Here is a 21,120-nt window from a genome sequence, read left to right as displayed (position 1 = left end):
CGAGGAGTGTAACACAGCTAGCTGCCTCTCATTAGTGTTCTCTGCGCGAGAGTGCGTAATGTCGCTAAAAATCGCCGCCTAACGGGTGAAAATGCAAGAAAACAGTGGGAAAAGGAACTGTGACATGAGTTGTGGGACGTCAAGTTCTTCCAAATGTTTACAAAGACAGGAAAGCCACCCCTGACGTCCATCTGACGGAGCTTCTGGTTGTTTGAAAGCGAAATGGAGATAGAACGGTTTCTTATCATCTAGTAATCATATTAATAACTTCTCATGAGTTCCAAAGAATGTGTATTCAGTACTAAGATTGGTACACCTCGTTGCGGTAGTCGTTGCTGTCGCATCAGACTAGTTCGGAGACGGATGATAAAATAAAAAGAATATATAAATTCTCTATTGAATCTCAAGGAACTTGGTACAAAACTCTCATCAGGAAACTGTCCAGTTTCATAGGAGAAGCTCCTGTATGGGGACACTAGAAAAATATGACAGCATGGAAAGTTTTAAACAGGCCTTCTTTGAGGAGTACTGGGGAAAAGAAAACAAATGGAAATGCGGAGTAGTTTCCAGTCAGGTTAAAAGTACAAGCCTAAGGAAGATGCCATTAAGAAGTTTGTGCAAAAGCGGATAACAGCTCTGATTTACATGATTACTAAATGGCGAACTCCGCAGATTTATTATGAGCGTAGAGGATAAGCTGTCTTTGTACTCGAAAAATGAAATAATTTTTGTATTGAAAGATATCAGTAAATTTATTTTTAATCTTTCCTGACTGTCGTCGCACAGCCGAAATTCGATTTCTGACTCAACTGAAATTGCATGTCACTCACAGACAAGTTTTGAGATCTGACCCCAATAAAAGTGTGCACCCGAAGAAATTCTGGAGTGATTTTGAGGATGTGTTGCCAACGTCATGGAATGATAAACAGAAGACCGGCTCTGTTGTAGGAGAGTCAACGAATTATGTGGTCGCTTACTTTTTCGCGTCTCGTGGAAAGACCGAGAACGTAAAATTAGGGAAATTCGAGCGCAGACGGAGGCTCGCCAGCAGTATTTGTTCCCGCAGATAACTTGCTACTGAGACAGGAAACAAAAAGTGGAGGGGAGCGACAGTAGTACACGTACATATACACCATAACGTAGCTTGCAGAATGTAGCTGTAGATGTGGAGGTGAACTGGACACCTCGTGCTGAATGTATTATAGTTCAGTCGCACGTGTGAGGTTGCTGAACCCATATTGGCTATAAACGGTCATAACACCTAATTTAGTAAAGATGTGGTTACAATAACTCGTGTGTCACTTGAAAAATAAAATGTTCAAATGTGTGTGAAATCTTATGGGACTTAACTGCTAAGGTCAACAGTCAAATGGCTCTTCCCGGCGGGGTCAGGGATTTTCTCTGCCTCGTGATAACTGGGTGTTGTGTGATGTCCTTAGGTTAGTTAGGTTTAAGTTCTAGGGGACTGATGACCATAGATGTTAAGTCCCATAGTGCTCAGAGCCATTTGAACCAACCATCAAATGGCTCTGGGCACTATGGGACTTAACTTCTGAGGTCATCAGTCCCCTAGAACTTAGAACTACTTAAACCTAACTAACCTGAGGACATCACACACACCCATGCCCGAGGGAGGACTCGAACCTCCGCCGGGACCAGCCGGACAGTCCATGACTGCATCGCCTGAGACCGCTCGGCTAATCCCGCGCGGCCGTGTGTCACTTGAAGTAATGATCCGCACTGCTCTCTTCTGTAGCAGCAGCACTTTGCTGCATCCTGCAGAGTGGCCCCATATCAGCAGTTCATAACTGATGCGGCGGCGAAATAGGGCGGAGCGGGCTGTTAGGTAATGTTCTAGTGCACTGCAGATTAGTTTCCTCAGAAGACGTACGACTCACGAGAGCGTGACCGACAGATGTGAAGTTAGCTCGTTCCAAGTTAATTTTCAGTCGACGTAGAAGGCCAGAGTTTTAAAGAGTTCCAGTTTGATTCATTGCTCCAATGTCAATGACACTACATTTCTACCTTTGTGTTTTGTTTACCCTTGTTTCCATCGTATTACCGCTAAACTAATGCCTGCTCTCATCGGGCTGAACATATGCTTGCTAACAGACTGCTTGTTCCCTTTCCACTGGCTAACGACGTAGTGTCGTCTGCGAATTGTAGAATGTATTTGTTTGAGCTTATGTCGTTAACAACACGGAGGACGACGGTTCAATCTGGCCGTCCTGATTTAGGTTTTCCGTGATTTCCCTAAATCGCTTCAGGCAAAAGCCGGGATGGTTCCTTTGAAAGGGCGCGGCCGACTTCCTTCCCCATCCTAACCTAATCCGATGAGACCGATGACCTCGCAGTTTGGTCTCCTCCCGCCAAATCAACCAACCAACCATTAACAACATTGGCCCTGGTATGAATCCTTGTGGCGTGCCGTGTTGCAGCTTGTCTTATTGTACGATGCTGGATCCTTATACCTGTACGACTTTACGTCTGTGAGATAAACAAGGCTTAAGGCTGTTGCCAGAGCAGCTCCACAACGATTATCTAGTTTCAACTTAGTAAACAAGGCCCTATGTGGGATGCAATAAAATTTTCGTGCATCTGAAATCCAGGTATAGACCTCTTTCTTTTCTTCTTGGGAAATGACATTGGAGAAAAGACCTCTTCCAGTGGGACGTTGGCCTCGGATCCCGCGGCTGCTACACGGCCTGTAGGCGCGCCTGCACTGGCTGCTGCCTCCTCGCGGCGCCACGGATGGAGCTGGAGCGCAGGTATTTGGCGACACCGGCGACAGCAGTCGTGCGCACGGCCGGGGCTTCCCTAACGGTCGGCGGGGTTGGCTGAGTGCCTCCTTGAATACTAAGCAGCGGAAAGCTGCGCCGTGCGACCAGTCTGTGACGTGTTTCCGTCTGTAGCCACGGGCGCTGTTCCTTCTTGTAAACGGCCCAGCAGTAAAACAGGTACTACACGACACACCTTCGTGTACAAACTTCCACCAGCACCTCAAGCGTACAAGTCTGGAACTGCCAACTTTTTCGTTAGCCCTATTACTAAATACATCTAACCTGTAAGTTTGCACTAACCCTCCAAGGGTACGTATTCGAAACTGCAATCTTGTATACGAAGTTGAGAGTGATATTTTTGTAAAGCATTCATACTGAAACTTCTGGGAGGGCTAGGTTAGTATTTATAAAGCATTTATTGTTATCTTGAGCGGCTAGAATGAAGTTACGGAATGATTATACAGAATTGTGGACTAAAGTGTTCGTTTTACGTCATGCTGGTACCAGCAAATGATTAACTTTACGATTCACAACATTTTGGACATGGAGTACGCAATTGTCTACGGAGCCCTTGTCGTGACAGCGGACGCCGTAGTCGTTAGGGGAAGCACAGAACGACGACGTAATGCTACGAGAAGGACTGGGTTCGATCGTGGATGAAAAGAAAGTTGCACATTTGATGACAAAAAGCATTGAATTAAAGTCGTATTGCCCATATCACCTAGCTGCTCAACTAACTCCTTCAAATAATGCAAATTTAACTAAAATGCATAATCTGATACTAAATAAATAATGTGACATTCATGCTATGATTTCGACAAACAGATTATAAGATAAATTCATACTTCAATACATTGATCAGCAATATATGTATAGGCCTAACATTGAATTTTGACAGTTGAGTTTCACGAATTAGATAAATGATATGGAGTGCAAAAAATCAAATAATAAATTTTAGCCTCCCTTAGGAGGTCCTTAAGGAATAATTTTTTTAAACCTCAAGTACAGGAAATCCCTTACAATATATGAAGGCTGGCAATTCTATATCAAAATATTATATGGACAGGTATTTCATCACATGAAGGAGTTGCTGAATTCTCATAGAAGCTTTCTGAGACTATTACTCCTGAATGCATCTTAACTAGTACCCCTTCCTCCGCCTCCCCCCACCCCCAACTATCATCAACATTAGCGTCTAACTACTTAACTTTAGAATGAAAAAGAATTTTCTTTCAGCACTTTTATTTTTAAAATGACGAAAGGTAAATGATATTTCTGTGGGTTAATGCAAGAATAATCAATGTTAGATTTTCATGAATTTGAGGCAAGTACGTAATCGTAATGACCAAGTTGTTTAACATGTAAGAATAACCAAAATCAAACTTTATTTGTTGCTACAGACCAGGGCTTCTGGAAAACCAATGTCATGTCATAAATACAGAAATACTTCATGGAACAATAACCAAAATGTACATTGATGAAAGATACTCTCTGATAACGAGGCAGCTGAGGCCCGAAGATCCACCATGCTTCGCTGTTGGCGTTATGCTCTGACTCTTCATACGTTCTCCACGAAGTCGAGGAACACACATTCAACGATGACTTCCAAATACTTCAGACTTACATTCGTCCCTGAATAATACCTTGGAACATTGCTGCACGCTCCAGTTTTTATCTTGCTGTACCCATTGCAATCATTTCACCTTACTTTACTTGCGGAATAAGGGATTTTTTTTGGCCGCTTATACGACCATTTAAAACTTTTTCACGAAGACACCGTTGTAGTGTTGGGACAAAGATGGAGCTGCTCGCATACTATTTACTTCTTCGCAAATTTCAGGTGCAGTACGAGTCCTTTAACGTTTACTCTGTAGAAATGTGAACTCATCTTCCCTGTATGATGTTAATCGGGGTCTCCCAGATAGCAACAGACTTGCATTGGCACCAGTCTGCTTGAATCGCTGCGACGTATTCACTATCGTAGGATTCGGATACCTGAACTTTTGTTGCTACTGTCTTACTAGAATAGCCTCCTTGATGCTGAGATACAGTTACAGCACCTTTTTTTTTTTTTTTTTAATTCCAGTTATCTGTTTCTGTGCTAGATGCACACAATGTACTGTAAACTAAATCGATCTGATTGCTTTTCAGACAGCGAAAGGGATGAGGCCTATTTCAGTAACACCGTCAGAGATAACGAACAACCAGTCAGATACACAAGAGAGGCCGTTCGTCTTTACATGTTTATATTTGTTTTATTGCCAGATTGGGGATAGAATATTCAAAATGAAATTTCTGTTTCAACTACAAATCCATAGTTTTGATAGGTGATAGAAAACTTTTGAACAGTACTGTACAAGACAGCATCGTCTCTGATTCGCTCGTCTCTGATTCGCCGACGGGACGTTAAACTCCAATTTTCCTTCCTTCCTTTTTCTCTGATTCGCATAGCCTGTTATTTGGACAGCAGCCGTTACATTTCTGGCTCATTAACGTCGGTGGCGGTGCCGTATCTTCGTGGTCTCCGTGACTGTCTCTCAACAACGTACTGCATATTTTTCTGACGTACCTCGGGACAGAGCGTGTTCAACCGTTGCCCTGGGCAGAACGTTCCCTTGACCTCCCACTCAATTTCGACTCTGCCATTTTCCAGCACCTACAAAAATACATGAACAAGGACGAGTATTACATTAAAATATATGTAATCTGAAATGTCATTTATCATAACTGTAATTGTGTTGACATTACTCATAGACAGCCTTTGTTACTTACAAGTATTCGTAAGGAGTGCGCAATACGCCTTACGTGTTGTGGCATAGACATGAGATGAATTGGTCATTTGCTTCTAGTACGATGTTTTCGATCGCAGATAGCAATGCAGACGTATTATTCCACTTATGGATGAGAATATGAAATGGTTTTTTCGATCATTTGCCACGACAGACAAGGCATACAGCGTACTGCTTATGAATAAAATGGTTCAAATGGCTCTGAGCACCATGGGACTTAACTTCTGAGGTCATCAGTCCCCTAGAACTTCGAACTACTTAAACCTAACTAACCTAAGGACATCACACACACCCATGCCCGAGGCAAAAAAATGGTTCAAATTGCTCTGAGCACTATGGGACTTAACTGCTACGGTCATCAGTCCCCTAGAACTTAAAACTACTTAAACCTAACTAACCTAAGGACAGCACACAACACCCAGCCATCACGAGGCAGAGAAAATCCCTGACCCCGCCGGGAATCGAACCCGGGAACCCGGACGTGGGAAGCGAGAACGCTACCGCACGACCACGAGATGCGATGCCCGAGGCAGGATTCGAACCTGCGATCGTAGCGGTCGCGCGGTTCCAGACTGTAGCGCCTAGAACCGCTCGTCCACCGCGGCCGGCGCTTATGAATAAGTAAGAAAGTCTGGCTGTATGGAATGTAAACAAAATTAGAGTTATGGTTAATGATATTCCACGCTGTATATATTTTAATATAATACTCGTCCATGTTCATGTATTTTTGTAGGTACTGGAAAAGACTCAGAGTCGTAATTGGCCATTCGCGCAACAAATGAAGAATAACTGTACAGCCTACTAAGGACTACGTTTTGTTTCACAAAACACTTTGTGGCTGTGGACCCACATATGCAAAGGAAAAATATCACTAAGTGCTTCCAGTAGCCTGCAGTGTAAACTGGTCTCTGAAACGTAACCAACAACAATGGATCCTCCAATGTCCCCCCCCGCCCCCACAAAAAAAACGACTTCTGCAACAATCCCAAAGAATGGAATCCTTCTTTCTATTTTAAATAGTAATTATTTTCTGGCGTGCGTTGATGGACCCACTTCTGATCCGCGGAAAATAATCGGGGCACAAAATAACTGACTTTTTTTTAACAATTCAAATTCTCATTTACTTTTCCCCAGCACTCAGCTAATGCTGTACCCCTCTTGCACAATGCATTTTCATAGGTTAATTCTTCCCATAGTATGTACGGTACTCTTTCTTCTGATATGCATTTAGCGTCAGCTATTTCCCTCATTTTTAATCACTAATCTCCCAACACAGTAATGTGTGCTTTCTAGATCTTTACATTTGTGACCATGGCTTTCAGCCATCTTCCTCGTGGATTATCTTCAAAAGAAACACAGCAACGTTCGACTTCAGGAACCCAGTCCGGTACGGGTAAAAAAATAAGGAGAATGATTTCGGCTGCCGAGGTAAGGTCATTTGAGATGTAGTACTAGTTCGTATTGAGGAGGGACACAGGCAACATCCTTTTCATAGGAAACAAACGTCCGGCAGAAGGAAAATAAATAGTCGCAAAATGTAGCAATAGATGGCGCTGTAAGCATCATAATTTAAGAGTGGTCGACGCCTAATGACAAATGAATCATACAGCAATGCCCAAAGTGTAAGTCTGACGTTAAACAAACTGTGCTACTCAGTGTGCATGGGTGTATATGTGTGATACTGTTAGTTACGTAAACCCATCCACAACGGTAAGGTCATATCACACCGGATGGAAGAAATCGGTTTCTAATTGTCCTGAGACCAAGAACTACATAAAAAGCATCACTCAAAATCAAATTGGATAATTAATTTCCGTTTGACTGGCGCAAAACATGTCCAATATGCTGTTCACCGTTTTCTCCGTATTCTACAAGAAGTTGAAACGGTTGGTTGGTTGGTTGTTTTGGGGAAGGAGACCAGACAGCGTAGTCATCGGTCTCATCGGATTAGGGAAGGAAGTCGGCCGTGCCCTTTCAGAGGAACCATCCCGGCATTTGCCTGGAGTGATTTAGGGAAATCACGGAAAACCTAAATCAGGATGGCCGGACGCGGGATTGAACCGTCGTCCTCCCGAATGCGAGTCCAGTGAGTTGAAACGGAGACACAGCATGTTCCACAGCTAATCGAAGTGTTTTCGGAGTCACGTTCAGAATGTGTTGCACAATGCGTGCCTTTAATGCAACTTAAGTTTACAATCGGAACACTCAATACAACATCTTTCAGGTATGAAACTTCCTGGCAGATTAAAACTGTGTGCCCGACCGAGACTCGAACTCGGGACCTTTGCCTTTCGCGGGCAAGTGCTCTACCATCTGAGCTACCGAAGCACGATTCACGCCCGGTACTCACAGCTTTCAGGAGTGCTAGTTCTGCAAGGTTCGCAGGAGAGCTTCTGTAAAGTTTGGAACGTAGGAGACGAGGTACTGGCAGAAGTAAAGCTGTGAGTACCGGGCGTGAGTCGTGCTTCGGTAGCTCAGATGGTAGAGCACTTGCCCGCGAAAGGCAAAGGTCCCGAGTTCGAGTCTCGGTCGGGCACACAGTTTTAATCTGCCAGGAAGTTTCATATCAGCGCACACTCCGCTGCAGAGTGAAAATCTCATTCTGGATCTTTCAGGTAGTCCCACAGCCAGAAGTCACAAGGATTAAGATCAGGTAATCGGGACAGCCAGACTGTAGGGAAATGGCAGCTGATAATTCTAGCATTTCCGAAATGGCGCTTCAGCAGCCGCTTAACTGGATTTGCAATGTGCGAAGGTGCTGCATACAAATGATCCCATCCACATATCGACGCTGTTGGAGAGCTGGAATGACGTTGTTGCGCAAAACACACTCATAGCGCTTACCAGTTACGGTACAGCTAACAGGACCGGAAGCACCTGTCTCTTCGAAAAAGTATGGGCCTATGATAAATGATGCCGTAAATCCGCACCGCACAGTAACCTTTTCGGGATAAAGTGGTACTGGTTGCCTTGCGTGTGGATTTTCCGTGTCCCATATTCGACAATTCTGGGTATTGACATATCCTGTCAGATGGAAGTGGGCTTCGCCTGTCCACAAAATCTTCCACGGCCAATCATTGTCCACTTCCACGTGAGCAAGAAATCCTAAAACAAAGGTCTCTCTTGCTGGAAGGTCAACAGGAAGAAACTCGCGCACATGAGTAATTTTGAATGGATAGCAAAGAAGGGAGTTTCGTAAGATTTTACGCACAGCGCTCACGGGCATGTCCAGTGTTCGGGCAACTCTCCGTGCACCAAATGTTAGCACACAACAGCTTGTCTCCTCCTGCATTGCTGTGGCCACTGCTTCCACTGACGGTGAATCAATTTGTTTCCTCCCTCTATCAGATTGCAAACCAAGAGACCCGTCTTTTCGAATTTCCGAATCATTTTCTTCAGACCCACAGTAGTCATAGGACCAACGTCTTTTTTCAAACCCTTCAGTGTCCGGAACTTCTGCAGAGCGACGTGTGCGCAGTCATCATTGTTGTAATACAGCTTTACAACCAGAGTGCGATCCTGCATTGAGACAGTCGTGGCGGACGTCTCAGACGCGGAAGGAGGAGAAACCGTGTACCCGGCGTGTTCATACGAACTTCAATGGGTCGTGCGCATGACAAGTGTTTCCGTTTACGATTTCTGACACACACAGCGCCATCTATTGATCAATTTTTTCGCTATTTTTTTCTTCTTCTACCATACGTTTTCCCCCTTCTCCGATAACATTCCGTTGCAATTTGACATCATTCTGACCAGTGATGTTACTTCTACAGCGTTTTGAATGTTTGACTTTAATCATAATAGGGATGTATGTGTTTATGTATGTCTGTCTCATACCATCCCCTCAACCACTGGATGCGATTCAACAAAATTTGGTACACTTACTGTTTATTCTCTGGGAGGTAATACAGTGTGGCTAATTACCAGCTAACTCCCGTAGGCTGCCCTGCATGAACGGTGTATTTTGTGGACTTCGTTACAGGGTTTATAAGGGAAAGGGGGGGGGGGGTGAGATACTCGCGGATGAACACAGCAGAGCAGAAAGGGGAAGAGAAGGAGACGTGTGGCATATACAGGGTGATTCTGTGACGACGTCACAAACTTTCAGGGATGATGCAGAAGGGCAAATACATCAGATTGAGGTAAGAGATCCAGATCTGGAAGCGACGGAGTCAAAAATTATACACGAAAACAAAATATCAAAATATACGTGTATGGCGAGATGCGGATTTGAACAGGTATCCCTGTGCATGACAATCCATTGTTGTACTAATGCACTGTCTCGCACGGGTCAAAATGAAGAAGCAGATTCCTTAAAAACCTTCGCTAATTTTTGACGAACTTCATTTGGTGGAAACCCAGTAAAACTGGGAAAAACATCAGAGTAGTTTCTCAGCCCTTTGAACGGAACTCACTTAACAAGCTTTTAAGAAGCCGTATAAACAAATTTGTCAGGCAGTTCAGGTTGACATTTGACTTCCGTTATTGTGTAACACGTACCAACACAACCAAAACAATATTTGACTGACTGCAACACCATCTGACTGTGAGTGCAAATTCGAAATTTTCACTCCTGACTCCTAAGAAGAAACCATACTGCATACCCACCTAGTTGTTAACAAAGATGTCGGTCTTTTACTTCTTCGTCTTCTGGTTGACAGACGTAAGTCAGTGACGAAAGCGGGTGACAGCGTAGATATGGCCATGATGAATGGTACGATACAATTCGTAACAGTAGGCTTTCCGTCAATATGTCAATGGAACAGCTACGAAAGTGTTGTCAAATGTATGCCAGCAGTTCATGTCGCCAATTTGAGATACCTAATGTGAGGTTTTTGTTCAAGTGGGATTTCAAAGAACTAGTGACGCATATTGGCTTTATAAACCTGTTTGAAAATCATAATGTGAATACGTGTACTATGTGGTGAGATCATTTTTTTTATGTAGCCTGTAAAACTGAAAAGTTTTCAGATAAAAGCAGCACATTGGACGCGTGTATTCGTCATCGCCATACTGGCGTATGACCCGGCGTGATGGTATGGGGTGCCACTGGTTACACGTCTCGGTCACCTCTTGTTCGTATTGACGGCACTTTGAACAGTGGACGTTACATTTCAGATGTGTTGCGACCCGTGGCTCTACCCTTCATTCGATCCCTGCGAAACCCTACATTTCAGCAGGATAATGCAGAAGCGCATGTTGCAGGTCCTGTACGGGCCTTTCTGGATACAGAAAATGTTCGACTGCTGTCCTGGCCAGCACATTCTCCAGATCTGTCTCCAATTGAAAACGGCTGGTCAATGATGACCGAGCAAGTGGCTCGTCATAATACGGCAGTCACTACGCTTGATGAACTGTGGTATCGTGTTGAAGCTGCATGGGCAGCTGTACCTGTACACGCTATCCAAGCTCTCATTGACTCAATGCCCAGGCGTATCAAGTCCGTTATTACGGCCAGAGGTGGTTGTTCTGGGTACTGAATTCTCAGGATCTATGCACCCAAATTGCGTGAAAATGTAATCACATGTCAGTTCTAGTATAATATACTTGTCCAATGAATACCCGTTTATCATCTGCATTTCTTCGTGGTATAACAAATTTTAATAGCGAGTAGTATAGATAGTCTACCTACTTTATGGCCTTGCGCTGAAATGCTAGTCATTTGGACAACTATGAAGGTAGTACATTTCATGCCAGTATGAGGTTTCTTTCTCGCCGCCTTCACGGAGAAACAACTTTTATTGCAAGTAGAGTAGTTTCTGTCACAGGCTTTCTCACTTGTCCAGCAATGGAATTTTAAACGAATAAAAATTGTTGCATTGTTGCAGAGGGACAGTTGTCTGACACAGTAAATTCACGCATTTAAAGGGCTGGATGTTTTAAAGAAATACAAAGGAACGAACAGAAAGCGCAATGCAGTTGGGGCAAACCGGAGGCCGTGACTTAAGTGGATGTGTGCGGAGGCTCAGCGCAGCGTCAGAAGGCAGACAGAGCGGCTGCATTCCAGGCCAGGCCGGCTGGCGAGCTAATCCGGCGTCGCCGTCGCGGGAAACCCGTGAAGCGCCGCACAGCAGGTGCGGCAGCGGCGGCGGTGCAGAGGCACACAACAGCGGAGCAGAGCTGAGCGCAGTCCGGTCTGGGGCGGCCGCCCAGCTGAAGCCGTAACAAACAGACCGCCAGCGCCGCCGGGGAAGCCCGCCAGGGCCCAGCGACCGGGCGCCCGCTGGCGGTCTAGCGCGAAGCACCGGAGTGCCACAACTGATACAGACGTACTCTATTCCACGCTTTTACGCGCTTACGCGTATGTCACATATACTGCACACGCATGTGTCTGAATTTCTGTTGTTTCTTCAAAATAACTAGGAAAAGTTTAAGTCTCTCACTTCTGTTTCTCTCTTGCCTCTTCCACTTGCTTCGTAACAGCCAACCCATCTTCATTCTACTTCCCCACACCCCTTCTCACTTCCTCGTGCCTCATCAAATAGTCTCCCTTTTAAACCTGCCTGCCCTCCTCACACCCTCTTCCGTTTACATCTGGCTCCTCATACCCTCTCCACCTGTTCCGTACCCCTCTCCGTCTTCCACCTGACTTCTGCACCTCACCCTCCAATACTTTATATCGAGCGAAGTACCGCGGCAGTTAGCTCACCAGACTCGCATCGAAGAGGGCAACGGTTCAGATCCCCATCTGCCCATCCCGACGGCAGTATTCCCAAATGTCGAGATGTTTCCTGTGGAAGGTCGCCGCCGATTTCCTTCCCCAACCTTCCTTGATCCGAGCTTGTGCTCCGGTACCTCGTTCTCGTCAGGATTTTAAACACTATTCTTCCTTCCTTATTTCCTTCTATGCGTCTCATCCTCCCACTCCTCGATCTTCTCCTCATCTCCTCCTCCTCCCTCACTTCCTTCCCTTCTCTCTGTTCAAACACTGCCCTCAATGTCCATCTCCTCAAGCCCCCTCCCTCCATCTTCACCTCTCTCTCTCTCTCTCTCTCTCTCTCTCTCTCTCTCTCTCTCTCTCTCTCTCTCTCTCACTCTCTCTCTGTCTCTGTCTCTCCTGTCCATATCCTCCCCCCCTCTCAGTCCATCTCTTTATCCCCCTACATTCTCTCCTTCTCCACTCTCTTCCCATCTCCTTCTCCCCTACATCCTCTCTCAGTCGTCTCCTCACCCCTCTCTGTCCTCTTCCTCTCCTCTCCCCCATCTCTCTGTCTACCGGATCTTCATACAAGTCACAAGTCCCCTTGACGACGTCCTCTACAGATACAGATGGAAAGTATTTCTAGAAGTTCATTCAACAATGGCATAACGTTTCCGGCCGTGAAAGTTCACATTCTACTCTAATCCAGGCTGTCTTCCAGTCCACCTGCATCTTTGTGAGTCAATTTACTATCTTTCACATATTCTGTGGTCGTGTCTTCGAGGTATGTGTCTTAGGTGTAGAAATTCTTTCCGTTCTCACTGATGCTCTGCATTTTCATTTACGTTTTATTCATCTTCTGGTCGAATTTATTGCTCAGCGGTCTGTCAGTTCCATCAACTAGTTAGTTTCGGCTACAAGAGCTACAGTATGACACCCACCAATGTTGGCGTCGCCATCTGCAATTCATATCAATTTACCGTCTTTCTCTTGCCTCTAGTATTTCTAAGAAACTTTCCATTCCTTCCGACACGCACAGTGTAAGCACAATAGGTTAGAAACTGTGACCCTACTTTTCATACGTTTCGTCAAAAGCTTGCACCGAGCGACGTACCCCCGACACATTGGTGGAACTAGGTTCAAATCCTCGTCCTCATTCTCTGGTTTCCCCACATCGTGCGACGAAAGCCAAACGGACGGCTTCTGAAATTTCAAGACTGATTCCTTCGCTCCTTTTTGACTAATCTCTGATGACTTGTATATCGCCGGCTGTGGAAGAGTGGCTCCAGGTGCTTCAGTCCGGAACCGCGCTGCTGCTACGGTCGCAGGTTCGAATCTTCCCTCGGGCATGGATGTGTGTGACGTCCTTAGGTTATTTAGGTTTAAGTAGTTCTAAGTGTAGGGGACGGATGACCTCAGATGTTAAGTCCCACAGCGCTTAGAGCCATTTGAGCTTATATATCGCCCTAAGTTAAATTCCCATTTCTTCCGTTCTCTAACTGAAGCATGCGTCTATTACTTTTTTTGTGAACTTACTACACTTCATCTGCAAAGCGTTTATGTCTGTACAAATGAATAAATTATATAATGTTGTTAATCTAGAACAAGAGAAAACTCCAAACAAGATGGAACTGAGATAAACTCAGCAAATGACCAGCAGATAACGTTTTTAGCTGTAACACCGAATCACATACCAGATGTCAGTACTGCAAGTTTTACTGCGCTTTATCTTATCAGTCTTTTTTGTGTTAAGCTTCATCAGTAGTAATGGAGCTGTGTAACTAAGCTATCATCAATGAACTTCCGAAGAACTTTCTTAGTAGACGACGATTAGCGCATCGGAATTAAAACTCATCTTGATCCAACTTCTGCGAAAGGAAATAAAAAACTTCGTCTTCCCGACAGCAGGTACTCATCACTGACGGATTTCGTAAAACAACTGCTCGTCTCCCATAACGAGTAAAATTTATCAAAGCGCAAGTGTGTCCAGTACAGACTCCGCCTCATTTCGCGAATGCCTAATGCCGTCTGTGTCCATAAGAAACATTCTTTGCCGTTCAAAGAAGTGTGGCTTATCCGCCGTTTGGAGGCAGAAGGGTTAGCGCTGTATGATCGAACTCATTCCAGCACTGGTGGAGGTGATGGCCATAGAAAATGTTATGGCTGACAAGACAGTGATGTGGCACTGAACTGCAAATGAAACGCACTGAAAATCAGTAATACTTGACAAGTTTCGAGGGTTTTTTTGTTGTCCTGTCTCTTGGGTTGCATTTTCGTCATTGAGTTTAATCGTGTCTCGCGAAGTACTGCACCTGTATTGAACAGTGTCTCACAAAGCGCAGAAAACGATATACCAGACTGCATTGAACCTGTGCAGTAGAAGGGACAATAGAGGAAGAACATGAATTTGTTGTACGTGAAATCATGGTTATACCAGTGCTGTCAGCTTTTACTCTTTTTTTAAAAAAAGAATATTTAAGTCGCCTATAGATCTGTTTCGTATAAACCATTCCAAGTGGTACTAGGAGATAGATGCGCGTCAACGCCATTTTCGCGCTGATCACGTATTCATTTCAGTAAACGTATGCATTAACAGAAACGTTTAAGGTTTCCCATATAGTGCCAATTGCATCTGAACCTGTATGTAACTGAATTTCTCGTTAACAATTTGAAAACTGTATGACTTCTACATTCCGGTTACAGATTCAGATCTAGAATCGGCGTGTTAATAGGGAACCGATTTACCCTGGAAAAAAAGTTCCAATCTTGGCCACCAGGTGCAAATCTGGCGCTGTGACTGCAAAAAAGACGTATGGAAATGTTTCCATATGTAATAGATTAGAAATGGAATATGGGCAGTAACTGTCAAAGAAGTGAGGAACGCATAATGTTGACTTTATTATGAACCGACACTGATACAGTTTGTACAGCATGAGCTCCGGAAACGGCGACAAGATGCTGTAAAGCGCCAGATCTGCATCTGAAGTCCAAAACTGGAACTGTTGTTCTTTTTCTGCGTAAATCGGTTCCACATAAGCGCATTGGCATACCTACTAAGTTTCGCTGCCATACGATAATTACAGCCCTCACTGGACCTCTGTGAGTAGCTGCACCTTAATTGTAACCACATGGTACATGAACTACATCAACAAGACCACAAATCGGTGCGTCTTATGTTTTAAAGTTACATTATTATTCTTAAAAAAAGGCATAAATGTACAATTCTTTATTATGCGTGGTTTTTTTTCGTATTTAAACCATCTATGTTAGATTTTTTATTAAGGATTTTTGTAGACGAGGCTTTGAGTCAGAGACGTCAATCCAATTTTATTTTTTGTAAAATACTTTTTATTGCCACCGTTTGATGAACGGAACTTATGAGTACCGTTGCACCACTGTACCAATTTCTCTGTCCCAGGAGGAATCGTCAATATTGGGGGATATGACAGCAGCGATTATTGGAAGTAATAATGTTTAATAAACGTGGGCTCTAAATTGGTGATGTGGAAAAATAATAAAATACCATTTAACAAATTGAGCACTACACAAATTTTGAAACGTTAAAACCAAACTTCAAAAAGGGAAAACACGGAAGGGGCAGGTACGGCCGGCCAGGTCTTAGCGACATGGTTTAGAATAACGAGCACTGAAAACTTGTATCTTTGTTTGTGACCCGACATTTAGGTCCTTGTCCCGTCGATTTTCTTCAAACTGGATCTGGCAAAACTGGTCTGGGCCGCCTCTTTCGTCTCGGCCCCCTTGCCCAGCACCTACCTGACGTATGGATACATGCAGTCCCGTTGAGGATTCCTTTTGTGCCATGTCTCAACAACTGCGAAAAGATCATGCTAGCTAGCCTGCTACTCAGTTCGCGGCGTGCGGCACAGAGATTATCGCGACGATGGGCTCTCTCGCTCTGTGCCTATTCGTCGAGATAACAGCAGGCGGACACAGCGGCGCGCGACCGCAGGCGACAAACATTTTGTGTGTGTGTGTCGCCACCGTATCCCATTACGCGGGCGCCCGACTTCTGCCACAACAAAAGCGCCGCACGAACGGGGCTTCGTCCATCAGGCGGTCAACCTCCCACTCTGTGAAACTACACTATATAGCACCGTGTCGGTTCTCTCACCTCAGCCCATATAGAGGCTGGACCGGCCACCGGTTTGTGTGTCCACAGTGATTATGATTTAGCAGTGTAATAGTCATACTCCCAGCGGAGAGTACGACTCGGTAGCTAAGAGAAGCCATACCCGTCTAACAAAAGAGTGGCAGCAATTTACAGTTCCCCTAGCAGGCGATTCCGTCACTGCGCTCGCACAATGCTAGACTCGCTTCATTTTCTAAGATACGAGGGTAATCCCAAAAGTAAGGTCTCCTATTTTTTTTATAAGTACATAGACCCGTTTATTTCTACAATGCTTTACATCAGTTTTCACCTTGAACATATAGCTATTTTTCGACATAGTCACCATTTCTGTCGATGCATTTTTGTAGACGCTGTGACAGTTTTTGTATGCCCATGTCATACCAGCTCGCCGCCATGCTGTTCAGAAAGTTATGAACCTCTTCTTTCACCTCGTCGTCGGAGCTGAATCGCTGGGACCACAATTAACGCTGACAGGTACTGTGATACTCTGAAAAAAACTCAAACGGGCAATTCAGAACCGGAGAAGAGGGATGTTGAGCAAGGGCGTAGCACATTCTCCATGACAACGCTCGCCCGCACATCGCTCGGCAAACCGTTGCTGCCCTGCAACAGTTTCAGTGGAACATAATCACCCACACATCCTATAGTCCTGACTTGGTGCCCAGTGACTTATTATCTGTTCCCTGGGTTAAAAGAACATTTGACCGGAAAGCGATTCAGCTCCGACGACGAGGTGAAAGATGTAAGTAAGCTGTTTAGGTTTTTATGTTGGTAACGTCACGTAGTGCTCTGTATGAAAATCACTAGCTGTGCTGTGCGCAGTCTGTGGTCTCGCGGTTCTAGGCGCGCAGTCCGGAACCGTGCGACTGCTACGGTCGCAGGTTCGAATCCTGCCTCGGGCATGGATGTGTGTGATGTCCTTAGGTTAGTTAGGTTTAAGTAGTTCTAAGTTCTAGGGGACTAATGACCACAGCAGTTGAGTCCCATAGTGCTCAGAGCCATTTTTGAATAGCGAGTAGCGTTGCGCAGTTAGAGGTGAGCCGCCAGCACTGGTGGTTGTGGGGAGAGAAATGGCGGAGTTTTGAGAGCGGATGATCTGGATGTGTGTCCATCAGAGACAGTAAATTTGTAAGAGTGGATATCATGAACTGATATATATATATATATTGTGACTTTTGAACACTATTAAGGTAAATACATTGTTTGTTCTTTATCAAAATCTTTGATTTGCTAACTATGCCTATCAGTAGTTAGTGACTTCAGTAGTTTGAATCTTTTATTTAGCTGGCAGTATTGGCGCTCGCTGTATTGCAGTAGTTTGAGTAACGAAGATTTTTGTGAGGTAAGTGATTCATGAAAGGTATAGGTTATTGGTAGTCAGGGCCATTCTTTTGTAGGGATTATTATTGAAAGTCAGATTGCGTTGCGCTAGAAATATTGTGTGTCAGTTTAGTGTTGATCAGAATAAGTAAAGAGAGTAATGTCTGAGTACGTTCAGTTTTGCTCAGCTGTTTGAAAAGCAAATAATGTAAGAGGTTTATCAGCACAGTAATTCATTAATTCTTCTAAGGGGACGTTTCAAGTTAAGTCCCATAAGATTTCACACACATTTGAACATTTTTGAACCGGAAACAAAACTGCAATACATGGAGTGCTGCCGCACCACTCTCAACCGGTAAAGCCATGGCGACGGTCTTCTGGGGCAGTCTGTTTGGCCCAACGAGGGATGCACTCCACTACGTGGATATTGGGGAGGTTACTGATGCAGCCATGTACCATGCGGGCAAACAAGTTCTCCCAGTAAGCTAGCATTAGACCGTCGTATGGAACGGAGTTTTGTAGCCAAAAGAGTGGGAAATAATATGGTGCATTGGAGTCCTGAATAAAACCAACGTGCTTACAGAAAAAAATGTGTTGCATTATTTAATAAACGTCCCTCGTATGTAGATTCACACACACTCCAACCCATCTCATCTTTGCTCAAACGGACACAGCTGTAAATCGTTCGAGTACATTTTAGCATTTTAGGTATTTTATAAGACAAGACACCGATATACCCACAATTCCTTCAGTCACAAGGTACAAGACGTGAAGAAGGAATTTTACGATAGCGCCGAGAAAGAATTTAAAATAGTGTATGTGGAAAATTTAAAGCAATATAAAAAAGAATAAAGTGTTTGCAGCTCCTCGGCAACTGAGACTGAAATATAGAAATAGAAGAATAAACTACTTCAGTCCTACATATACAGCCGGCCGATGTGGCCGAGCAGTTCTAGGCGCTTCAGTCTGGAACCGTGCGACCGCTACGGTCGCAGGTTCGAATCCTGCCTCGGGCATGGATTTGTGTGGTGTCTTTAGGTTAGTTAGGTTTAGGTAGTTCTAAGTCTACGGGACTGATGACCTCAGATGTTGAGTCCCATAGTGCTCAGAGCCATTTGAACCGTCCTACATATACAAATTCCACGCAGACTTTCTTGTATACTTCGCTGGTCGGACCCCCACCACCACAGTATGTAGTGGAAGATGGCTTGCTCACATCACACCTGTTGTTTCCAGGATCGTGTTTTATTTTCCGACTGAACAGATTTTTCTTACCAGATTGAAACTGTATGATCTGATTGCATCTTACATTTTGTCGGAAACGTTTTACCAATTGTCTCGTTCACTCACAGAATGCTAGGAACTTTCCCCTGGAAGAAAAATTAATAAACACCGATACAGTCCTAAAGTGAAAGAAATAGCTTACGAAATTGTTCGTGTGGACACAGGGGCCAAAAAGATAAGGGCAATATATAAAACTAATATATAAAACTAATAGCACTAGAAACTAACATTGCTGCAGTTTTCGCAGTAGTGGCGTATAGCTGAAGACAAATACTGAAATATGTAACAAGTATTAGTAATTTTTGAGAACAATTCTCGTGGACAAAATCAGCGGTCTAACTAAAATACTTTAAAATTGGATTAAAAACACCCTTGAGCGCAATAAAATGTTTATTTCCTGTGGTAATCGGTTGCGGTCACAATGTGATCATCTCCGGTCCATTGATACCATATTGGTGTGCGGTGGCGCTGAAGTTCGTGGAGCCATTACACTTGCTTCATTCAGAGCCACCGCATACCATCATGGTATAAATGGTCTGGGAGCCCATAAATTATCTTTACAGCCTAAGACTTTAATTAATACCTTTGAAACTATACTAAATATTAGATAATGGTTTTTAACATGTGATAACTCATAAAGTTGTATTTCCTCATACAAACACATGAGCGTGTGCACCCTTAGTGGCATGGATAATGTCTAATTGGAATTCTGTTTCTCCCTACGTACGATTCAACATTTCCGCGGTGAAATGTTCAGATGCCTTGTGAACGCGTGATTGCAAGTTCTGTAGGTACCCAACCTCGCTTCGGTACACCAGACCATTTACAAAACCCCACAGGACGAAGTCTAGTGGTGTGAGGCCAGGGAATCGTGGCGTCTATATCCACCAGACCACACTGAGTTTTCTCCTGTGGCATCGATATTTTATCACATTCTGAAGTTCACTTTTGCGTCAGCTGGAAGGCAAAAAAAGCTTCGAGTTTCACATCTAGAAAACCGTATAGTTTTAATGTTATTAAAGTCTTAAGTTATAAAGGTAATTTATGGTCATCCTGTGTTTTATAGCGGTCAAGACTATTTTTAATCAATTTTTAACAAATAATGTGTGTAACGTAGGGGATATGACAGCATAGTATAGAAATAAGTTGGGGAACGGGTCATAAAATTCGAAGAACGACGCGTTACAAAATGTTGCTGTACGACGTATGGAAAACGAGCTGTGAGTTTAACTGTGAGTTATATTCACGGTTTTATAATACGAATGAAGGAAAATTCGTACGATTGGTGGTTAAGACATATTTGTTTACAACGTGCATCAGTGAGTGCATCTCTAGTAAATAATTCTACGTGAAGCATAATTTCCATTACCTAGCAGTACAGCATAAGTCAGCCAAATACAGTCTTTCTCAGTAACGTATATCTTTCACCAGTGGCGAAAATAATTGCTTGTTACGCAACAACGAAGTATCGCTTTTCCCAGACATGGCCTCACTCAAGGCAAATCACCGCAGGGTAAGCGTCGTAGGCGACGTCTCCGGCCGTTAAAACAGCACATCTCGGTAGCGGGAAACTTGATAGCAGGATACCTGCGCGGTGTACATCATTAAATTCGGCACGTTTCTGCACAGTATGCAAACCACTGCTTTCTCCTTCGTTGTTAACAGAGGCTGAGATCGAAAGAAACTTTATTATAGAAGCTTTGTCGTACATTTACTTTTGGCAGTCGTCTTTTGAAAGCACTGTTTCTTACGTTCAATTGCCGTTATGTGCACCTCAACTCACTTTACAAATGGAACTGCACCTACATGTGTCCCGCACACGCCACATTGTTACTGTTTCATTATCAGTCGCAGTCCACCTAATTTCGCCTTTGCATTGAACTGGGGACCTAGGAACGACGGAGATGCTTCGGCTGCGTCCCCGCCGTAGCACGCAGTGGTACACAACCCCACAACAAGGTACAGCAGTCAACTCACCCCACCGCCGCCGCCCCACGCCGAACCCAGAGTTATTGTGCGTTTCCGCCCCGGCACCCCCCCCCCCCTCCCCCGGGTACGTCTCACACCAGACCAGTGTAAACCCAATGTTTACGTGGGTGGTAGAGTAATTATGGTGTAAGCGTACATGGAGAAAGTTTTAGCGCTGCAATCGCCGAC

At 44.3% G+C, this 21,120-nt stretch overlaps 1 protein-coding gene across 1 annotated transcript in view; it reads left to right on the top strand.

Moving 5' to 3' along the window:
• Positions 1 to 21,120, top strand: part of LOC124545856 — a 1,204,377-nt gene that overhangs the window by 148,869 nt on the left and 1,034,388 nt on the right. The window lies entirely within an intron of this gene.

This window comes from Schistocerca americana, chromosome 8, assembly GCF_021461395.2.
Source record: "Schistocerca americana isolate TAMUIC-IGC-003095 chromosome 8, iqSchAmer2.1, whole genome shotgun sequence".
NCBI lineage: Eukaryota > Metazoa > Arthropoda > Insecta > Orthoptera > Acrididae > Schistocerca > Schistocerca americana.
Note: the sequence above shows the minus strand (reverse complement) of the source record. Positions and strands in the feature narration are given on the sequence as shown.